Below are 26,390 nucleotides of genomic sequence, written 5' to 3'. Positions count from 1 at the left end.
ATAAACCAAACTAGATTATATCTATGATTTGTTATTTTTTAGCGCCTAACGACAATATTATGAATAATTCAAATATCTATACTTTTAGCCAACAGATATCTATCGGCTTAAGTTAAATTCAAGAGGAGCTACGTATAGCGTTTATATTATAATTTGAGAAAGCATATGATAACATTTCTAGATAACAAATAAAAAAATGTTGATTTTGCACTTTCGTTTTTGTTTTATATATAATATCATAATATATTATACTGTTTGTAGAATGTTTGTATAATGTTATATTTTTTATTTACTATGCCCATTATTAAAAAAGTAAGTCAATGCATTTCGATGGTGGATGTTTGTCCATCGTCCCTTCGGTCCTCGGACAGAATAGTGTAATTTTACTGTAGGTATTGGATTTGAATGCAGCACGGTTGCATTCGATAAAAAACGATTCTGAGCGGACGAAGGTATCTTTTTTATTTAATTTTATTCGTTTCTATGGTGATAAACAAAGCCGTAATTATTTTATATTACATAATCGTGAAGTTGTACATTTTTTCTCCTTTAACTGCTTTTATTTCGAGTATCATTTCGAAAATCGAAAAATGACTTCTTCAAAGTACCAGCTCAAGAACATTACCTTTCAGAAAATATGCTACAAGCTCGTACTTTTGAGCAAGTTTAGGGGGAGAAAAAGTGTTTACAGAATAAAAAAGAAATAAACATCATTGTAAAACCAATACATTCCTCGCTCCGCTCAGAATCTAAAATATTCATGCTAGCCAATAAAATAATATCAATTTTCGAATAATTTTTTGTATAATATGAATTGACTACAATTCGTGAAAAATTCCAGCGTGATCAGAAATTTAATTGAACTAAAAATGTGTTTTGAGTCATTAATATTATTATGATAAGTAGGTATACGCTTGTAATAGGACTTTTTGTGTTATCGAGTTTCTCCGGTACCTATACCTATTTATTGGATATGCATTTGATTTATGTGGCAATTGGATTTTACCAAGAAAAAAATATCTAATATGTTCTTATCAGCGGAACCGCTACACTGTACGCACGAGATTATATTGATAACCCCACGGAGTCTGCACACATTGAACTCGAATTCGAAAAGCCTTTGCTCTGATACACAACACGGCTTTGTTAGTAGTTGTAAGTGTTGTAACACGTCCGTTTCATATAAAAAATGCCTACGTGAAAAAGCTTATTCATTTCTACCGTTATCCGATTTAATATAGTATTGCGCTATTCATGTATACACGCTCACGCACATTATTACACGTAATTTATATTATATTTTATAGATTTTTCTCCTCCGGCACAAAGCCTATACACGCTCTATTGCTACTGGTCTTCTGCCTCGTTGCCCATAACAGTGGTGTGTCGGTGTCCATAACGCGCACGGGCACAGTTCACACGTTCGACTTTTACGTGCGTATATTATAGATAAATCATATTATACATAACATATACACATATCTATGTATAATATACATTTTTTTTTTTTTTTTTTGATATTTATGTATAAGGTAATACTTGGAATTATAAAGTTTTCTAATACACAATACGATACAATATAGTATATACCTCTCGTTCATTTCCCATCTGATACCACCTATTTTTTTGTTTTCTTAACTCGCGATTTATGAATGTTCTTTATAATATTACATGAATACCAGCTACTTCAGGACACGCGTACTTGGTGCTTTAAACGTCTACGAATCATAGTTCTATTTTATGATTAGTTATTATTTATTATATTACTCTAAGAAGGTGTCAGCAAGGTTCTTGTTAACTGTATAATATTAACTGTCATCTTATAATTGTATCACATAATATATTTTGTTACTACATTTTATGCTCAAGTCAATAAGAGCTTTTAATTTTTTTTTTTAAATATATTAAATAATAATATACTTTTATATTCTTAAAATAAAATTAAGTTTAAACTTAATTCATTTTGCATGATAATTTCAGTTTTCAATCCAGAGATTGGGTTTTTAACAAATTTCTTCACAATAAATGATTTTTCCATTTTCCTTGTTATTTTATATGTTTTTGAACTCCATGTAAGAAGTGACTCCTGCATGATATTATATTTATTATTGTTATTAACATATTTTTGTTAATAAGAGATTGTTTACCATATTGTACTAAATTATATTATATAGGTACTTGGTTGTGGTTGCCTAGTAGTAATTTGTTAACAATAACCGAGTCGAGATAAAAATAAGATCAAAGTTTTACGTTTTATATTTATATTAATATTTTATGAGTAAATATATATAAGTAGTAAAACCATTTTTATGGTAGACCGTAAAACTACCAACTACTCCTGAAAAATAATAAATTAAAAATTAAAACCTTATCATAATAACACATATAACTATATAAGTTATAAATATTATGTAATATATGATAGTAGTGATCATTTCTGAAATAAAAATCACCGTCTGGCTTTGTATTTTAGATAGGTAGGTATATTATATTATTATATAAGGTTATACGATTTTATTATGGATAAAATATTAACCATTAACGAACATTATGAGTTTTATGATTTATACCACATATTTAGATTATTACAATACACTAACTAGTTATAGCTATAAATTATTAGTTAGGACTTGGGAACGTTTAACAAAATACATTAAAATAAAAGGAAAAAATTCTAACATTTTAAATTTTATACTATAAAGAGTTTAATATCATATTACCATATAAAAGCGCATGAATAAAAACACTGTCTTCTAAATGAATGTATTTAAATGAAAGGATCTCAACTCTGCAATAATTTTCTAAATTTTCAGCTATAATTTACACCTACATATGTGTGTGGTATGTATTGAACTGGACCTATGAAACGTGTTTAAAACTCACATATTACCAAGAGCGAAGTACTTTACTACAAAATTATTCCTATATCGTTACACATAGATTATTATTTATTAATCCAATTATTTAAACGATGATTTACTTAAAAAAACAAAAATTTATCATAATATTTTAATAACCTATACGTAATTATTATACTAACTCCTGAGCCGTATGGTTTCCGCTACTCAAAGTTTTGCTGTGGAATAATATAAGTAATTTATTTATTACTATAATTAGTCGTGCTTTTACTGTCGACTTTGAAGCAATCTATTTTGATATAGGTCGATCACTGTTTTACATATGGACTTATTTTCATGAAAAAATTATTATGTTTATTTTATTAATTTTCATTTTTTTTTGTATTTCTTTAGAACCAGTGTATCGTTTTCGTGATGCACTGGCTTTTGTTTCTATTCGTTTACAATTATAATATTGCCATTTCAGTACAATGAATACAATTTATTACTTGTATTATACGCTGTATGAGTACATTATAGGCAAGCATTTCACGCGCTCCGAATACACTTTGCGCGACTATAACATACCTGCGCGTGATAAAAACCGCGCACAGTACGTCGTAATAAATCACCTTTTAATGTTTTTTTTCTTCTATACCAGTTCAAATTTAACCATGTCATTATGTCCGTGTACATTACAATAAATTAATGCCGTATTTGCCAACTGTATGGTAAACCCGTGATTCAATGTTTGCATTATTCGTCTTAGTGACAATTATCGAAAAATGTATCTAATTTCGTACGACATACGTTATAGATACGTATAATGTTAAATGTAAAAATATAATTTTTAAATACTGTTTTTAACTACTTAAACACATTAAAAATATTTTCTACCAAGTTGACAATAATGACAAGTATTCTAACTGCTGCATTGAAATATTTTAGCAAATAATAGTTTTTATAATATTTTTTTTTTTAGAGTATTATTTGCCTATATTCTCACTATTTAATAGGACTAACGATCCCAAGACATCAATAATGATTTTCGTGTTACATAAACGCTAAAAGGAGATAAGAAAAAAATGGCATTATACAAAACTTCTAAAATTCTAGGTATCTATTTGTGTAAATATACATTATACATTACATAACCTTATGTCATCTAGTCGGTATCCAAAAAGTGACTTAACACCAATTGATTTATTGTTTTATTACTTATAAGAGCCATCTCATTTTCTGTTTCTACGATCCCTGTGTTTTATTTAAAAACAATTACAATATACATATAGAAGTATCTTTATTAATTTTTTTGAAGAGTTCAAAATTAATATTTTATTTTCAATGGAACTCTGATATACCTATATATCATATAATAAAGAGAGAGAGAGAGAGATAGAGGGAGAAATATAGAGCTTATAGATTAATAAGATATATTTTATATTCTATACATTTACAATAATGTAGGTAGAATATACAAATAAATAACAAAAACAATTTGTAATGAACATTAGTTCTAAACGAAAGTACATTGTAGACGTATATATGGTTGAAAATATTATGGTAATGTCTATGTGTGTTTAAAATGTATTGGTGGGCGAGTAGGTTTATAAAATAATCACGAGACTCGCTTTAACCGTTTAATAGGATCGTGGCGTCAACGTTTCTCGATCAATTATTGTGTACACGCGACTAGGCGGATTCAACTAACAATTTCTACGACCTGTCGACCTCGTATATCAACATTTAGTTAAGTACACGATCCAAGGTTTTTATTTTTTCACAAATAATTGGAACTTGTACATCGTAAGTAGTAATATTTAGTACAAATTATAATAATTAAAATTAATTTTGCGACCTTATTTGAATATTAGTCACTATGTGGTAGGTCTTTTTGCATTTTGCTGAATGTTTGCATTAAGCTAATAATACTTACATCATACCAATAGTAATTATAATATGAATATTGAATACTTATATGATGGCAGCGTCGGTGAAACTAATTTTCATTCCAGCTTGTTTTTTGTGCGCACCAAAATATTTAACTGTTTGCGTAATTGAATTTTGCTTGAAAACACTCTCTATATGCACACAATGTAATATATTATTATTATACATACCTACAAGTTGACGCAGCAAATTTAAATGGAAAAAGCTGTTTTGAAATCGTGTACCGTAATACGAACACTGGTTAGGATATGTTAATTTTAGTTGCTATCTATAGTTTTCATAATAGTATTTCGCAACTATTTCTATTTGACTTGTTATCGAAATATTTCTCTTTCCGAACTTAACGACTGATAATTATTGTGCAGGTGCAGTGAATTTGTGTCGATGCACGTGCGTTATATAAGCGTCGATTTTAGGTATATCGTGTGATTTTAACGTATATCAGTATTCTATGGAAAACTGCGTATCATGCGTAAATTGTCGTTTGACGCAGAGTTTGTCGTCGGTAAAGGTTTCATCTGCATATTATATAGTCGTTAATCGATCGTTCGCAGTGATCGGAAGGCGCCAGTAAAATGTAGACACTAGACACTGTACCTACAACGGCTCAGCGTTGAATTTATTTATGCTACGACGCGAGAAAAAAGGTCGTATATCGATAAAAGGGAAAAAAAATCAGACAACGGCGGGTTTTATTATTTGGCAGCCATATAGAGTGCGGTTAAAGGCGAACGGAATGTAAATTACCGAAAATCCTCGTACGTGCGTATATTTTATGTCGTAACAGGATCGGACGACGCTACACCTGTATAATATATATATATATATATTGTTATACACATCGCCGGCGGTTGTCGTGTGTCCTTACCTATATATATATATATATTGTGTACGCTGCAAAGGACGGTCGTCGGTCACAAAGGATACTCTATAAATCACACGTATACCGTCGACCGTCTATACGTATATATACCTATGTGTATATACGGATATAGGACGGCCCGTATATATATGATGATATTATACTTTTGCGAGTAGATTCGTAGGCGAGAATAATGTGTGCGGTCGCTGCGGGAAAAGAGTTCCGGGCAGACCTGACCCGACCCGGAGTGTACCCGAAACGCCCTTCCGCACGCGGCGGCGCACCGGACAGCATCTCCGACGGACGAGATTTGTCTACACGCACTATATCGTCGTAAATGCCTTCTCCGACGACTTCTATTCGGCGTCGACGCGCCACCGGTTCGCGTCCTATACGAACAATTGCGGTCCGCCGCAGATACGAATCACTCTCTCGCTCGTTCGCTCGCTCCGTCTCTTATCGCGTGCGCGTGTACCATTGTGGCGTGTTTATAGGTACCGACGCTTTAGACGTATTGTTATGTGTATATATACATAATATTATACGCACGCGTCAGTGTGTGCGTATACGTATTATAATACGTTGCAGTGTACGTATACATAGGTATATATAGGTACGCGATGAAAATAATATAAAAAAAGAAACGTACACACGATTTTTTTTTCTTCCTCCCACTCCCACACGATATGTTATATTCGCCTTTTCTTCCATACGAACCTTTTGTAAAAAATATATTATATTATATAGCCGGTGCCTATTGTCCACCGCACCGCACTCGGTTCCGACTGGTGGTGGTTGCGGTATCGCCGGGGAGGGGTTCGATGTGACCTGTCTACCGCGGGTCCTACCGCCGCCGCCGCCGCCGCCGCCGTCGACAGTGGCTGCTGCTGCTGATGCTGCTGCTGCGCTATATCGTAATTTTTTTTTCTCGTCTAGAAGTCGGAATATCGATATTCCTATGTATATATATATGTATAGAAATGTTTATAATATGTATTATGCGCGCGCGCGAGGGCGTGTTGAGGTGAATACGGCGTACACAATCGGATAGATGACACGAGGTCGTTTACGAGAGATTTCGCGCACGCGCATCGTTTCGATATAACAATAATAATAATAAAACATTCAAACACACACACGCGCGCGACGTTTATAGTATTATATTGTCGACCCCGGAACGCGAATACATACCAATACGTATATATATATATATATTTATACATCGCCGCCGTAAATTTTATTACACGCGTTTGACTTAGCGCTTTTCGATTCCGTCGCGGATAAGGCGGCTCGTGCCGACACGGCTTCGCACGAAAACCATACGCCGCCCTCGTATAATACCACGATGATACAGTATAAGTATTATATAGCTATTTGTGTTACCGTGCATTATTATATGGGCACAGCCTCATATATCCTATATAGTATGAGTTTGGATCTATTTTTATCACAAAACTATTTCCTCTCAGTCGTAACAGTCTCATCGCTATATACTTAAAATTGTAACCATATGTCGGATATACCTATATACAGATTAATTATGTAACGTAAACTTGTAATATTAATGATTTTAAGTTTCGCGATCGGTAGGTACTACTATATAGTTATTTATATTTTTGGCCTGTTTCAAAACTCGTATTGTGCCGGGATTTGCTCGAATTTTGTTGTTTTGTAGGGTGTAGTGGAGCCTATATTTAGGCTATAGATATATTATAATATCTCTTATCGATAGACTTCTACTATTTATTAAGCAATATTAAAATATTTTTACAGTAACCATTTATATAAACTAGAAATTTATTCATTTTAGAATATTTTTCAAAAACAATATTTTCGAAAAAAAAATTATAGGTACATATATATATTTTAAAGATGTTCCATTCGAATAACAATACAATGTTGAGTATCATTATATTTTTAGTTTCAAATTATGAATCAAAATATTTTTTTGAAAATTTTGATTTATTAATATTGGATTTCAAACAACTAGAAGTTAATTATTTGGGTACGAAAAAATTTTCATGAAACTATTCTGATTTGAAATGTGAAATTTTAATTGCTCGCCACATGTATGTTATCATTCAAAAAAATAGAAATAGTATAAAATTTAATTTTTCATTGACAATGATAAAATAAATATTTTCAAAATCTTTAATACGTTTTGTTAATCACCGTACGGTGGTACAGTATATCGGAATAGTTTATACTAGAAAATATTGCAAACAAATAATAAAATACTATGGAAGTATAATACATTATTGAATTATTTTATACATATCCGTTGTACAATATCGAATCATGATAGTATACCAATCAACGTCTGGTATAAATAATATATTTAGTTGTATACTTATATAGGTATATTATGGTATACTGGTATTTTACCGAAATGAAAAAAAAAATGTTATTATTATTTATCGACCGCAGGGACACGTAACACGGAAGAGTTTATCGTGCGAAAGCCCATATCCCACGCCCTCAGCACCACCGACTGTCACTGGGAATTTTGTTTGAAATCACGTCATGTATGCACACATTCGGAGTTAAAATAATAATAATAACAATATGTACGTGCACGGCGATTTTTCGGATGTGACAAACGGGGAGAAAGAATGTTTTCCCACGTTCTGACGTGTGTAATAATAATATCTGCGTACAGTCTGTATATTATCTATATATACATGGCGATCACGCACAGGATGCAGTCCTCCGCTACACGGCGCAACGAGAAATCCTCGCCGAGCACCTGTGCCGTCACCCCGTTGCCGCCCGTCGCGTGGAAGTAAAACTTCACAAATCGTTAATTAACCGAAAACACGAGCGCAAAACTCGACTCGAATCCCCCTCGTCGTCGCCGCCGCCACTGCCGCCATGCAAATTGCAAACGACCCGTAATAACGTACGCGACGAAAGTATAATAATGCGCGCCGGGTTAGTGCTGCGAAAAAAAAAACAATCAGTTTCACCGAGCAGACGGACACTCGGTAGAGGTACATATACACCTATATCTATGTATATATATATTATTGTGAGCGCGTAAATATGGTTACAGACTTACAGTGTTATACAAAATAGTCATTAGCATTTTAATGATTGTTTTTCTTTGGAAAAATAATAAGAAACTCGTTCGCGCGATGTATTAACATATAAATGAACGTCTCGGGAAATCTGTTAATCTGCGAGGCTTATTATTGTGCGTAGAACCGTCGCCACATATTTAACCACTTGTATATATATAGTATATACGCCGCCATACAATAAGTATATTGTATATATTATTATGAGTTACCTATATAACATTATAATATTGTGCGATGCACTCGGAGTCGACGGACGTGTTTTTTTTTTTAACTCGTCGAAACGTTTTAATCGCGAGAATGGAGCCGACAAAGTCGTTTCGATTAAAAAAACAACTAAAGCGCGCGTTTCAATGATACAATTTGTATATTATTAAAAAATAGGGATGCGATTTGAACGCACGCGCGCGCCAGCTCTTTGGTCTCGAGCATTCGACACGCATTGTATGTATATAGACGTTTTCGTATACGAATTATACGCGTGGGTGCGTTTTTATTTTATTTATACCTACTTAGCTGAGGGTGTCGACCGTTTTCGGTAGGTAGATACGTAGTTAATATATACACCGAAAACATTTAAAGTCATATTACATTTTTTATTTACTGTCAATTTATAGCGTATATATTAATTATGTATATTGTACTGTTTTTGTATACGTACTATTAGATAATATGATAATAAGGTTTTTAAAAATGTTTCATGCCATATTTTCAACTAATAATAAATGTAATATGTTAAATATATTTATCTGAAAATAACAGTATGGTTTAAATCATAATTAGTGTTTAAGTTATAAATAGTACAATTATTAGCGTATTGTATTTTTAATACTTTTTTTGTATAGGAATATTTGTATGAAATCGAATGATGGTTTATATAGTCGTTCAAATAATACGCTGTGCCGAGCTATATTTGTGGATTTACAGAAAAGTTTTACAGAAGTTTATGTCTTCTAACTATCTATATGCATTTACAATGTAGTTCACCTAAGAAAGCACAACTTCCATCCATATGTTTTAATAATGTGTTTAATTCGAATGCTATAATTTTGGAATTCTTTAACTTAAAATAGTATAGACCTATAAATTATATTTTAAACGTTGCATAGAATTTTATTGTTTTTTAATAATATTTAACTAGTCTATATGATAATACAAACTTTTAAAGTACGAGTAAAATATAGTAAAATTTCCTTTTATGACTGTAATTTTCAAATTTTAATAAATCTCATATCTAAATCGAAATTTGAACAATCAATTTTCGAATTATTAAAACGTATGTATAATAGTTAGGGAAGAGTAAAAATAAGTTTATAAGCTATTGAAATAAAAATAAAACAATATTTAGTAAAATATAGAAAATAAAATGCATATTGATGTAGTATAGTACTGCACTTAATTATACACATTTATATTTACAAATTATAAAATGTTAATAATATAATAATATTAGTTGTTATATGACTTCGGAATAATCTGCATACATTTTAAATCTATTATATCTAATCTATCTTATAATAAAGTTAAATTATTCAGAAGCTAGACGATCAAGTTTAAATCTATATAAAACACATCAAAATATTCAAAAAAACTTATCTGGTTAACGGTTGAAATCGGTGTTGAACACACGATTAGTAAATCGACCGGTAATTGCATCAGACCAGTATAGGTTTATAAATGTTTATGTGTATAAATTGTATAAATGATATTATACACTCAACGATCGCAATATTTATTCGACGACGAGTTTGTACGATCATTTTATAACATAACGTTCAAATAATAATTGTCGTCGATTTGAATATTTCTCTCGTATTATACTTACAAGTCGTATATTACGTTGTGTACACCTTCCTCGCGGAGGTATATCAAAAATATACATAAACATATAATATTATATTATTATACACGGGTTTGTATTTCACGTCGACACGACGACGAGCGCTCGGCCTACATCGTCGTCGCCACTGCCGTCGTAATATATATAATATGTATACATCGTAATCACAGGCGAGTAAAGAATAAAAATAATATATAACAGTGTGATGGTGGAAAAAGGACCGCAAGACGAAGAGGAATGAGAGGAAAAAAAACATTACACACACGTCGATGCCGGAGGTGGCCCCGAGGTCAACCCGTTTGAAGTCCCGTCAGAATATTTCTACGCGTCCGTCTCTCGCGGGATTCTCGGTCCGTCGCTCTATCCGACAGTGCGTACTTAATACTATTACAATATATATACCTCTATAATACGGCTATATTATATAGGTACATAATATATTATACACATATGTATACACGCTCCGCGCGCACAATATTATATTATTACCATTATATTGTTTCGCTCGTCATTTATCACGCCGTCGTCGTTTTATTTCTCTCACCTGACCGTTTTACACGCGTACCTATAATATATTATTATTATTATTACTATACGATCGCGCTCACCGATCGTTCACGCGCGTTATTTGTTGTACACGGCTCGTAATCGTATTCACCCTGTCTCGTATTATTATTAATATTATTATTATTACTGGTATATATACCTATATACACTTGCACCCATGAATTATAAATACACGAGTATATATACTGTAACATACCTATATACGTATTTAAATTTTATAACGTATATTAGTGTGTTTGTGTGCGCGTATAATAGGTACACCTTCACGCGCACATGATATTTTATACTACAGGTGTGTGTATGTGTACGTGTATTATTATTATATTATATGAGTCGCCCGCACAATTTGTTATTTCACCCGATTGCCGCCGCCGCCGCCGCAGTCGTGGGATGAGTAATGGATTTCGAGATGCGCGCAACAGGTGACGGACGGACGGGTATGTAGACAGAGCGTGAGTACCTATATTTTATCACTCGGAGTGCGACGTGAGAACGCACGTGTGACAAAAATCGGTGGACGCGATTTAAGGACTCCGAAAACGGCACGGCAAGGTGTATCATCGTATAATTTATAGATATCTGCTTATGTATGTCTGTCGTACGTGCGTGAACGTTGAAAATACACGTTTCCGTCGTAATAAACGCCTATGGGAAGTGAGAGTCAAAACATTATACATAGTTACACATCGTAGGTACAATTAAAGTGGAACGCGATACGAATTGGTTTTTGGTTAGGTGCGTAATAATTTTATCAGTTCCATCATAATACCTAAGCATGTATCAGCTAGTTGTTTAAGCTTCTAAAAGTATCACTATATAATAGGTATATACATAGTCACAAGTTACTAAAACTATAGGTATCCCATAATATTGTCCAATAGTAGTGGTGAAGATAACATGGCTCTAGTTATTTCACAAGATTTGCTCTGCAAGTCAACCCTAACAATAATTTAAACGCTCTTAAAAACGACTTGAAGAGAAATTTTGGAGGAGCGATTGCGACCGCGTCGAGTACTTAACTGTTCATGACAGATCTTCGTGAGCGTGTTATTATTATTTACACAATATAATATAAATATGTCCTACGCGTGACTGTATGAAAGACGAAGACAACAAACTGAACAAACCTTAAAGTAACGTCTTATAAAATTACTAATTAATTGTTACAGTTGTGTATTTATAATAACATGATACTGATTCTGTATTATGCGAATCACGAACACAAATCATACATCGTATGCGATGAGTATACAATAATATATAGGGCCATCGTGTGCGTGTGTTTTATGAAATCGTATATTGTTGTGTGGTTTTGACTGTCTTATATAAGGATTACAACAGGATGCTACAGAGTCATGTGAAACAAATATACAAATGCAATTTTAAAACGGCGAAGAAGATTTAGAAATGTATAATGAATGCATAATATGCCTTATTATTTTATTATTATTGTTAAACGTATTACTCTAATTATAATCTATTAATTGGTTTAGCAGATATGCCAGTCAGTGGCTTATTTACGGGAAGAAATTAGGGAGGTATGTCACTCCCCTTGACCCTCTTTTTTGCTTACAGTTAATATTTAATAATGAATGAGGGGGGTTTGAATTAAAAAAAGAAATAAGCTTTATTGGCATAGTAAGTATTTAAAAAGTACCCTGTTCACATAACCAATATTTTCAAAAATCAGAATTTGAATAAATGCTTAATAAAAAAAGGAAATTTCTCTACACTAAAAAATTATATTATACACTGCATAGTACGAAGGTTACGAAAGCTTATTAATATCACAACAAATTTTATCACGTAACTTTTATTTATATACTAACATCGTTGTTTTTGTCACACAAAGTAATTTTATTAACTACGCAGTAATATTGTTTCGAATTCGTGACAGACTCAGTAGTTATCTACCTATCATCCGATACTTTTAATTTGTTTCCGATTTGTTTTATAACATAATATTAATATTGTGTAATATTATAGTAACTACACCTACTTTCAATATTATAAGCTCTAAAGTGTATTGTAGCAATTATCATTGTATTATATAATTTACATTGTCTAGATCTTTATATACACATTAAGCGATATAATTAATTATTAAATTTTTATAGCATCGCCGATCGTGATCGATCAGAAAAGAATTCAACTGCCTATAATATATTTATAACAGCACTGCAGTATTATTATATACTAGTCGGCATACCTAACGTTGCAGTGCATTAATGCGGCGCATACATCCACACCTGCAGAAGCGTGGGTCGGACACATCCACCGTGCGGATAAAGGGCAACAAACTCTTCGTAAACCTTTTTGCACCCGAGTTCAATGGAAATAATATAATAATGGTATTAATATATATATATATATATATATATATACGTATTTTTTGTTGTGTTATGTTACACGAATCGTAATAATGTTGCGATAACGCACGCAGTTACGTATAACGTAGTAGGTATACAGTTGTATGTATACATATATAAAAAAATGTAAAAAAAATGCGGCTGTAAAAAGTTCTGACTTTTTCTTTACGCTTCCTCGACCAAATACGATAAAACACGATTATATACATATTAGCCATCTCTGGCAGTTAATAAGGTCATCTACATTATAGTATCATAGCATGTGTGTGTGTGTGTGTGAGTATACACATATTATATTATACGTGTGTGTCTTGATAATACTGACTCATTGAATGACTAATGATAATAATAATATATTATATAGGTATATAGTGATAACATAATAATTTTATACGCGCTATATGTACAATTTTTTAATATTATAATGAGTGCGCGTAAACAGCCGATAACGCACAGAGTATATTCATCACTCGTCGATCAATAATAAATTTACAAGACTATTCCGTAAACGTCTTATAACATTATCTAGTAAGGGTGGGGTGTGTTTATTTTGTAAATGGGTAGGCGCGAGTAGCATATAATAATATGTCAGTCTACGAGAAAACAACTGATATACACAATAATCTATAGGGGTTTATTTATTTTTTTATATTATTATATGTTTTGTGTAATTGTTAAGCTCGAGTTAAGACAATAATCACACATAATAATATATTATTATATAATGTACATACGAATTTCGTATTGTCGTCTAAATACTCTGATGTCACGTTTTTATTGTCTATGCGAACTTTTGTAAAACAATGCGCATACGTCGAATCGCGTAAATTATACTGTTATTGTACTCGTATACATTATTATCGTTATTATTAAGAATACCGGTGTATTTAAACTTTTGTTTGTTTTAAATTTGTAAAACGAATGGTGTTTACGCGGTGCTTGAAACATTTGGTCTTTGTTTATCTGTTGAAGTAAATACAGTTTTATGTTAAACTCGTTTAACTCGCGGTGCAGTATTAAATTATTATGTATAGTATTGCGGTAATATTGTCTCGTAGATTATATTTTATGTTTTGTCTTTTACAACATCGAAACCAAATCTCTTATTTCTGACAAAATAATATAGTGTATCCGGCAGATATAGTGTGTATAAATTAAGAATCGTTATACGATTTCACTGTACAACCATTCGAGATCATAAAGATTATTATAATTATCGGACACAAAGAACAAAGCGAAAAAAAAACGATTATATAAAATATTATCTAGTTTAAATACTATCAGAAATATTTCATTACTTCTCGGAACTGTTTATCGACAAGCACATTACATTACTTATTATAAATAATAATGGACGTAAAGAGATGAACAGAAAATCACATATCATTATAATATAGATGGTAAAAAAAAAACCATAAAGTAATAATATAAACTAACGATAGCGCATATTATAACACGTGGTCGTAAAATAAAAATATTATATAATATTTTATTAAATATAATAATTTTATTTGAGTGTGTGTTGCACGTACACACGACTATTATGATATACGCATAAAATAATACTAATACAAAAGAACATTAATTGGGACTTTTGATGGTTATTTTTTTTTCAAGCGGACGAGGATATTATCATATCTTTTCGGTTTAGTGTAGTAGAAATACAATTAAATTGAAATATTAAAACATGTGGTATTACACAATATGTGAAAACATCAAATGTCAATCCTGTTATAATTAATTATAAGCGACAGTCGTAATAGAATTGTTATGATTTTAAATCGATAACCGATTCTTTCCCGTGTGTACCTATAGGCCGATTTCATACAAAATTTTTCATCGGGTAATACGATTACAAAATATACCATTTCATCCCAACGTCATTTCGTCGGATAGTATTTTAATTTATCGACTCTCCGGGCGTTACAAGAACTTGCAGTATACTGCAAAATTGTATGTGGCGAAAATTCTAGACGTAAAATCCGACGTAACGTAACTTTTTTTTCGATATAGCGATATATTTACGCTTTTATATAATAGGTACTTGGCAAGATATACTATTAAGTGTCCTTATATCGTCTATACTTATGGGTAGTTATTGTTTAATTCTCGCGACCTGCAACTACCGCGTACGTCGCGTAACACAATATATTATTATTTTCACAGCCGTACACGAGCGCGAAACCGATATTATTGTGATTATTATTATTATATTATTGCTGTTGTACCTGCGAACGCGTATTGTGTATCGTAAAACGCGCGTAAATACATTAAGACACGATACTACATGTTTATCGTTATAACGCGATCGCCCGCGCGTCCTAACGAGCGTTCCTTCGTCCTTTGAATTCACATCGCGGTATATACATAGTAAGTCGTTCAGAGTTTGTGTTACCTACCGCGTAATATCATTATAATAATATAATATTATGGTTATATTATCGTATATTATAATATATATTATTTTGTTATGTGTTCAAAGTACACATAGTATACGCGTGTGCGCCAATAGTATTCGCAATCTACACGTTTTCACATTTTTTCTCGTTGATCGTCGTCGTAACGGTCGTTTAAACTCGGCCGGCCAAGTCCATATTTTTCAATTTTCATAAAGTCGTTATGTGTTATACGTACAGATCTCTTAACAATATAACATATTATTATTATGTCATTAAGATATAAATATAGAATATTATACGATTTATATAATACAAAGATATACATATAGTACATGATATAATATAGCCGCATGCGGTTTATGCAGTTTTTATTTTTCCATTACAAAACGCTATGCATGGACTATGGTAAGGTAGAAAATTTTAGTTTCTCAAATAAATATGACGATTGCAATTCCACTCGGCATATTATTATATTATATTATAAATCAACGCTTGTGCTGGACTATCTGTTTTAATATATTATGTTAAAATATAAAATAATTTACGACCGGATTTCATGCATTATATTATGTTTATCTGTTCACGTTTTTAATTGTCTTCCAGCAGATTAGATTTTTCTCGGATCGTTTTATTATAATATAATTGAATTCCAACATTTGACTTACAGCAGGATGTATCGTCGCCGCCACACAAATAATAAAAATAGTCGCCAAGGGTATGCTTTATATTATGTTTCGGATTGATAAGACGCGATAAGGTTTACTATGAAATCATTTTTAAAATCATATATTATTACATTATAATAAATATTCAGTATGATAAATAATGCGTTTATTCTTATAAGGTCGACTGTTTTAAAGCTGAAAAATAAGCTTGATTGATGAAATAATAATAAATAACGAAATTAAAATAAAGGAGCGAAGAGGCCTCCCTATCAATAGTGTTTGCTATAAAATATTAGTTATAAACGTATACTGTTTATTAGCATTATTTTGGGATTTTCTGAAATAGTTGCGGATGAAAATTGAGTATTAAGTTAATCGGAATAGTTAGTTTAATAGAAAATCACTTTTAATGACGCTTTATTGATTCAGCGGTAGTGTGAATTTTAAAATCTAAATAAGTATCATTGGAAAACCTAGTATGATGGAAGTAGGTATAGTGAGACGATGGAAAAAACTTTTAACTGTCATTAAACACATGGATTCACCGATTTAATTTATTAGTGGTCCGATCGAGTGACAAATATTATAATGTCGATTATATTATCACACAATTAATTTGATTACACATTTAAATGCATGCTATAATAATATGCACCCGAAACACGTATAGAAAAAACTCGATCACGTGTGTTGTGTAGCACGACAAATTTGCATACAAAGAAATCGGCATAATCGTAAATGAATAATACTATCAATAATTCTATTGAACTAAAACAAAAATGTTAATTAACCGCACGTATGATGTATATATAACTGATTTAATACGCAGCACTCATTAATTCGTTAACCGTCCATCAATCAATTGTATAAATATAGAGAATATACGTTTTGGCACGCAATACAAGGTCATCGGTTCACCTTCGCATATGAAATCAGATTTCATTACTCGAAATGTTGAATTAACGATCGATAATACACGAATAAAATATGCACATCGAAAATCATTGATAAACGTATACGTGTGTAGATCGTTTGAACGAAACGGAAAACTATAACATTAGATTATTTAACACTATTATAGCACACATTTTATGCTGTAAAATATAATATTAAAGTAATCGTAAAAATTTAAAACACTCATTGTTGATTAACGTGCCGATTGACATTTCGTACTTACAATCTTACCAATTTATGGGTAATTTTTTTTAGAGAAATATCACATGCGCTTTATTATAACTTTTATACTGATGGGTATATAATTAAAAACCATAAATCAAAATTCTTTATTTATTTAACACGCTCGATTTGGTCGTCGATATCCAAAATAAGTATAAACATTTATTTACTATGATAGCGAGTACCAAAATGTGCCTACAATTTATATACTGCAGGTGTATAATATACATATTAAAATAAGTATACATAATAGTACTATTATGTTTGTATTAAAATGCACACGTTTTATCGCCTTTGTGAGCTGTAGTTATAGTTATTATTAACCTTGGCTGTTCTCTCCAAGAATAATTTATGAATGTTACTACTTATTTTTTAAGCGCGCGAGTTCCGATAAAAAGTTATGTAATTATTTGTACTGTGCCGAAAAGAAGAATGATAAAAACGTAGACAACATATTATTTTTTAGTCAATATTAATTTGTCAATATCTTATTCATCATTTTTTTTATATAATAGGTATGTCAAAATTACTTAGTAAAGAATAATTATAATTAAAAAAAAAAAAAAGTAATAATAATACATAATTTCGTAACGTCATCGAATCGATATATTATACTAGCTTACAGATTTCTGTCGAAACCGTTCGATTGAACGATTCCACGTGCGTAGTATAGTCGCCCGGCTGCTGTACATTATATTATTCGTGTTATATATGTATTTATTATTGTCATTCGGGTCACGTCTCGAATACGGAATTTTATATTCTATTCTATATTGTGGTCTTGTTGTGCGTAAACACGTTGCTATTATTATTGCCACCAACAGTATAATAATGTCAACTTCTCGATATTTCCGTACGTCTTTCCATAATGTTATTGACGTTATATAGAATAAAAATATTATATTATTTATCTTAACATACTCCGTTTTGAACTTTATCATTTATATTTTCGTAATTAACAAAAGCATTATTTATTAATCCACACACGTGAACTTGCGACAATAATTATGAACATAATTCATCGGGTATTGTACATAATACAGCGTATATTCATATTATTATATCTAAATAAACGAATCGCTTAGAAAACAATATTATGAACACGACACTCGCCAATATTGTATTATAACACTCTGTACACATGTTCAGCGCACACAAATCGATTGGAGAAAAACGCAAAACAACGATACGTGTTTATTTATGATTTTTTTTTTTTTTTGCAAACTAAGTATTATATATTATTTTTATACCGATTTACCACGTATATCCGTGTATAATGTGCACTCGCATAGCAGTTATAAGCTGCACGCGTTGGTGTTGATTATCATAAGTATTATGTATACTGTACAGTTATTATAGCCTAAGATGTTACAGCGATAATAATATGTATGTATATCTTTTTGTTATTGTAAACACTGCAGTGCTAATGGGTAGGTTAGGATTTAAGAAATAATCAAAAGCAATAGGCAGTAGGTATGCGATGAAAAATTTTGATTTATTTTATAAACAATTATCAATAAGTTATTTTCGTATAAGTATTAAAACATATAATATATATTCTAAAATATATTTCTAACTCAAAATGTATAGAATAAAATACAATACATAATATACTTAATAAACGTACCATATGTAATGCGCGAATTATCTTTTAACAGATTAAATCAATCAATCGATTATGGAGGCAGCTTTTTCTTTCGAAATATCTAAATATATTGGAGAAAAAAAATAATTGAACTCTCAAATTATTATTGTTTCTATCTAATGTGGTCTGTATGACAGCTAACACGTTAAATATGAGTAATACCACAAAGGATGTTTCAATGGTTAGAGCACTTCAATTATCCAGTAATCAATTTCAGCATCATAAAAGTCAACGTTAAGTCGAGTCCTTTTATTTTATTACTTTTAAACATTATATGTTTAACAATATAACTTATGAAATATCAAGAAAATGGACAACCACCACAATATTGAACGACTTGTATCCAATGTATCTGGTTATAATATTACTTTTAAAACAATGCCATAATTATTTTAATTGTAATATTAATATTACAGGATATCGGAAAATATTATTCTGACGACGGTGGTGTACCAAAATAGCCTATCCATGACGCCGTGTGATAATAATTTATACTGAAACATAATACTTATGCGAGAACAATAAGTATTGTCAACCGTGGTACTAACTATATAAGTATGCCTCAGTGGACTGTTTTGAATTTTATTATGCAACTATATAAGTTGACATTATTTTATGTAGAATACTAGAATAGTATTATAATCCATATTGTAATGTTGACGACGTTGATAGGATCATCATTTATATACTGTATTACCAAGCAATTTTAATTAGTTGTCAGTACATTAAAGCGTGACAATTTAAAATTATTTATTGTTTTAAGTTACACAGGATTTCTAATGGAAAAGTTACGTTTTTGACAATAATGTACTATATGAAGTATTTGCTATTTTTATGAAGTATGATATCCAAATGTAAAATCTGTATGAGTCATGTGAACTTTAACATAGTGTAAAATGATTACTGTTTTTGAAATACTGCATTTGTGTACTGAGAGTGCGAAAGTCTAATCGTAAAGTAATACAACACACGTGTTCGCCATCTTGGTCTTGTGGCCGAAGAGTTCATATTACATTCAACAACGTGACAGTCAAATCCATTTACACTATTCAATATAAAACTGACCCATCTCGTCACTTACGAGATTGCGTTTACTTATCATGCGGGTTCTCGTGAAAAAAAGACGACCTATACGATACAAGAACAAACGACGACGATCGTGGTTTTATTTCTTGGGTCACGTGATTTCGATGACAACGACAATATACTTGTACTATTTTTATTTTTATTTTTTGTATTCAGTTTAGGTTTCGATGTTTTATTATAGTAATATACACGATGTATATACGAACGTCATTCGTCGGAACGTATAAGTAAACATAAAAAAACGTAAATCAATTTAAATCCGTTCAAGAGACAGGAGATCGGCTAGCCAACACGAGAGCGAGTTTGGTTCAGTCGAAAAACGTCCATTGTCTCGCACGGTGTACCGCGTGTCTCGGACATAATATTCGCTGAACAATTGGTTGGCGGCGTTATACGCCGTGCTGAATTACAATAATACATAGCTGGTATGCGTATGGTATATAATAATATGTATATGTAGTCGAGAGTCGTAGCGAACGTATAGTTACAGGTGAAGGTAGGGGGGCGAGTTGTGGTTTTTTTTTGAGGGGGAGGGAGCAGTGTAGTGGACAAAGATTTTACCGGTAGATTTTTACGATCATTTGTTGTGTTTTATACTACAAAAAGACACATTCGAAGAATGTGCGCACGTCTCATATATATATATATATTATATATGTATACTGCGCATAAAACTATAGATATAGATATGGATTCCGCGTGAAGTGGTTTACAGCGGCGGCGACGGATTGTTTGTATATTATTATATAATAGCGCGAGCGCACATAAAAACTGGTTCGGAGTCAAATGAAAAACGACAGTTACAATAATAATTATAATAATACATTATGATATTATAGAAAATAATATCGGTTATTACACGACAGCGAATTGCTCGGCCGGAGCTCCATTTTCAGTCTGATACTCGATAACGATATTGTGAATTGTGATCGCCGATATCGAAGATCCTTTTTTTCGCGATCGATGTTTAGACGACGAAGAACGTCGTGCACTATTTTCTTCAACAGTCTGCTCACTACAGTGACCACCGACAGAAAGTATGTTGTTGTCGAATCGTCAGTAGGACGAGCGCAGTACGGTATGCACATTACACGTTTTTCATATTATTATTATCATTATTATTCATCACGGTTCAATAATATTATAATATTATACTCATATGTGTGTAATGTACCGCTCACGAACGGCGGTTTTCAAACCGCAGGAATTCCATCTGGGGTTGTTTATCAGTTGCCGACGCTGCCGCCGGCGATCATCGCGTTGTGATCTCGGTATTGTTTTAGTACCGGCTACGGGTATAGGTACATATCATAACGCCGTTAAATTATTATTTTTTAAATTTTGATTTCCGTCGACGGTTAGGCCTCTGAGCGACGGAGTGTTCTGACTGGCGTTATTTTCGATACGATTATCTATACAATATTACGATTTTATATCACGAATGGCATGATACATATTATGTATATATGTATTATGTACATAGGATCGCGTAACAGTATTTACGATGACAACGTCCAAATTAAAGTAATGTAATTCGGTTAGTTGATTAATAAATCAATCGTCAATCGTTCGACATTTCGAGTGGATTTCGGCCGCACGCTTATATAAATGTTAAATCGTATTTGTTGTTTTTAATCCCTGCGTTTATTTATTTATTTTTATAAAAAAATTGTATGATAATATTTACAAACACGACGTATTTATCGGTTAAATCATGTGTTATTTTTATATTTGATTTAGTTTTTAAACACACAACACAGGTAAATATTATTAAATGTATGACCGGAAAAGTTATCAACACTAAATACATAAATTACAGCATTTCTATTAATTTCCATACAAACTACGGCGTTCGAGTAGATCACCTACATTAGGAATAAATTATATGAATTAAGCATTATTTAATATTAAATATCGTTTTTAAAAATAATTCATAGTATATTATACTCTCAGCACGTAATAATAATATAATCATATTATAATGGTAGACATTTAAGTAGAATCTAGCTAATATGATTTTGTCAATTAGACTATGATAGGTGCGTGTCAAAATAAAATATAATATTTATTTCCTATCTATATTTACTATGAATTGTAAATTATAGGTCATTTTTACATGGTCGATATTTTTGATTTCACAGTTGTCTTGCAGGTTTGTACTTACCTAATAACAAATTATTTTATTTAATACAAATAATAAATTATTATAGGTTTCCAAAAGTTTTATCAAAATGAATTCGTGTCCTCATTTTTTTTTAAATTCTGATTTATTTTTAGAGTCAGCGGTGATGGCGCTGTTATTATTGTGGTCATTTAACTTTGAAAAATGCGTTTCGTAACGTGCACACTGCACACACCACATGCATAATATATTTCTGATATCTTACGTTTTTTTTTTTCAATGATTTCGACATTTTAAAACCTTTGAACATTTTAAAAAGTTTATAATTATTTGTTTATAAGTATTGTAATGTTATTGTTGTATTGTTTGTGGTCTTTAGAATGGTTTAATAGGTATATTCGTGAAATATTTTTTTTTTTTTACAAATTATTTTAAAGTAGGCAACCAAACTTACATTTCATTTCCTCACCATTTTATTATTTTCTACTATTTACTTTATAGTTTATACCATTTGACAATATGTTTTTTTCATATTGTTCATAACAATTATTTATTTTACATTTTATGCATTATCAATATTTGATACTTATCGTTTATGTTTTCGAATACAGAGTATTAGGTACTTTCATATAAAATATATGTATAGTATATTATATTATTACCTATATAGTTTTATTTATTCCTATGTAATATATAATACGTTAAGTGTATTTTAGACAGTTTTAAATACAATCATATAATAGTTCAATATAATTTCCAATAGTATGACATACTTAACGAATATTGTTTATTTGACACGATTGTGCCAACAAAATCGACAAATCGTTTATATATATTATATCTTATATATGTATAATGTTGGGTATTAAACAGATAATCGTAAAATCATATTTTGGTAAATCAAATAATATTTTAATTTTTAATATCAAGGTGAACCATAGTTTGAAATGTTTTTTTTATGTGTACGACGTACGTACAACATTTTTATTGTATTATCGTCCACATCGAATTAATTATAGTAATGCGTAAGGCTATGTGCGGAACTCCGAAAGAAACGAGAGGAGAATAATATTCAAATAAATTAAAATGTAGTATTTATTCTTCACGGTTCTTGGGAATTTACATTAAAACGTCCGGAATATTAGGATGTCTATAATAATATTGCGCTCTTTTTTGTGCACACCTTTGTATTAAAATAATAATGTTAAATTAGCGAATTATTGTTCGTTCGACCGCGGCAATGCCAAGATATAAACAACGCCCGAGTCTGATTGTATTCTTATTTACAAGGATTCGGAGTGATGTTAAATAAATAATAAACATTTTCATTTCAGTTGTCGTCTAAAACAAACACAGCTACTCATTTTTAACGAACCGTATAAGAACGTGTTTTAAATATTTTTCTGGTAAAAATAAAAAATAAAAACGACTAAGACGTTCGGATAAGAACTAATTTGTCACTACTACAAGGCACGACGTCTTTCGTCAAATTATTATTGTCATCGAGGACGAATTTAATTCTGAGGTTTGTTTTAAACCTAATATATTAAAATATAGCCGTAATTGTCGTATTGCATCTGATTGATTAAATTTCGTCTGACTGCAGTGATCAGAGCAGATTCATAATATTATTATTTTTTTATTATATTTTATTGTGCAGTAAATCACTAAACCTTATTTTGATATTATTATAATTTCTAAGTGGGTACTATCGTATTGGTATGTAGACAGTCATAAATTATTATTTTTATTAAATGTACATAGAAATATATTTCAGATTACTGAGAAATAAAATTTGGTTGAATTGATGAAGTAATATGACACAATACATTTACCATTTAAGACCGCCGCACGCACAGTTAACGGGTGTCCGTCGTTGTCGCGGAAAAATCAGAGGTCTCGATTGTCCGCGTGTGTGCTATATCGTGACTTAAATATCAACTTATACTTATTCGGTGTATCGGTTTGTATAAATAGGATTATAGCTATCATATTATGGTCACAAGTTCTAAAGGAACGTACGTTAAATAATAAACACATACCATTGTATCTAATTATAAGGCCAAAATGAATTAAATTTAGGATATGGCCATTGCCTTAGAGTGTACGAAGATGAGACTTTCAAGTGTTGGCACGTATAAACTCGTATGAGTGATACAACAGTACGTACAACAGGACCGAAGGTTTCGATTTGAACACGATCGTCATCGAATTCAATATCAATTCAGATGTATCAGTAAAAATACATGTAACAATTTTGTTTTTTTTTTTAAATATTAATTACGAAAATCGAAAAAAAATAATCTTTTTATTGTTTGGTCGGTTAACAACAACAATAATATGACAATATCTAACCCGGTGTATAGGTAATGTAATACAAAATAGATATATGTACAATATCTAGGTATTTCATTTTATTAAAACGTCATGTACGACTCCAGATAATCACTATGTATGACCGTTTTCGTTCAATCACAGCATGAACGCCAATACGAAATTAGTTCAATAACTATAATAATTTCGATAATTATTATGTTTTCAGGCTCAGGGGTGGCGGTGGTGATCGAAACGGAAATTAAAATGTCCAAATAATTACATGCAGATGTAGATACGGTCGGTGGTCTCTGATGTTTACCTCCGAACGAGATATTTTGCATTTTCGAGGGACATGTTACCTAAGTATATTCTATACGTCATGCATATATTATAATTTCATGTACGATTTCGGATACTCACTATATATGACCGTTTTCGTTTAAACATTGTGTGAACGCATTGAACTAATTTCGATAATTATTATATTTTCAGATTCAGGGGTTGCAGTGGTGGTCGAAACGGAAATGAAAATGTCCACATAATACAGATGTAGATATGCCGGTGGTCTCTGATGTTTACCTTCGAACGAGACATTTTGCATTTTCGAGGGACACAAAACCCCGTTCGACGTGTTATAATACAACGTGACGCGTACTACAACGCTCGGCGGAAATCAAATATCGGACCGACGGCTCAATTCAATTTCCCGACAGATAATAATAATAATATATAAGTACGTACAACATTCAAACCTTTTTTATATTATTATTTTTTTTAGCAAGTACCACGCCTTCTCTCCACTCAACTTCCGGCCGCCGGCGAATATATCCGTTATTATTATACACGTAGGACGTGTCGAAAATCTGCATGGAAATAGCACAATCATGAGTATAATACATTTATATATAAAAAAATAGCATAGGGTTTTGTATTATTAAAGTTATAAGGTTTGTAATAAAGTCATTGTTAAAGTAATACTATTTTCACTCGATTTTATTTTCTTCGACGAGACTATAGAAATACGTATCTATTACGCTGTTGGTGCAATGTTTTTATTTTTTGTATTATAAGCTAGTCTGTAGTGTTTTTTTTACCTCACCTGTTATAAATAGTCCGTGACAACATTTAATTTTTTTAATCATATTATATGTTATACGTTGTGATTTAAAGGTTTTTGCAATGGTCTAACTTAGAGAATTGTTATATTTTTAAGTACAATTATTTGAAATGATGATGCTCTAAAATCAGTATAGGTATGCTCAAGCCCTCAAAATAATTGCCTCCTAGTGTACTTGAACTAAAAAATATTAATAACTGTTGTACGTGTAACCGAAAATAGTTACAATTTTTGAACATATTTTAGCAGCATTAATATTAATAATATTGATTAAATGTGCGCTTGCGAGGTGCGTATAATGCTAAGTCATTTTTTTAGAACAAATGCGATTGTACTCTTTTATTTCTCTCTAAAATCTAATA

General features: G+C 31.2%; 1 long non-coding RNA gene across 2 annotated transcripts; it reads left to right on the top strand.

Moving 5' to 3' along the window:
- The first annotated feature begins 1,170 nt into the window (after positions 1-1,170).
- LOC126549290 (uncharacterized) lies at positions 1,171-25,830 on the top strand. 2 transcript variants are annotated; one of them, XR_007603437.1, is made up of 3 exons: positions 1,171-1,434; positions 25,138-25,311; positions 25,404-25,830. It is a non-coding gene; the product is annotated as an uncharacterized LOC126549290 (long non-coding RNA). The 2 variants fall into 2 exon arrangements; XR_007603438.1 differs by lacking the exon at positions 1,171-1,434 and adding an exon at positions 8,350-8,639.
- Positions 25,831-26,390: the final 560 nt, after the last annotated feature.

Source organism: Aphis gossypii, chromosome 1 (assembly GCF_020184175.1).
Source record: "Aphis gossypii isolate Hap1 chromosome 1, ASM2018417v2, whole genome shotgun sequence".
NCBI lineage: Eukaryota > Metazoa > Arthropoda > Insecta > Hemiptera > Aphididae > Aphis > Aphis gossypii.
This window is presented reverse-complemented; position numbering and strand designations above follow the sequence as displayed.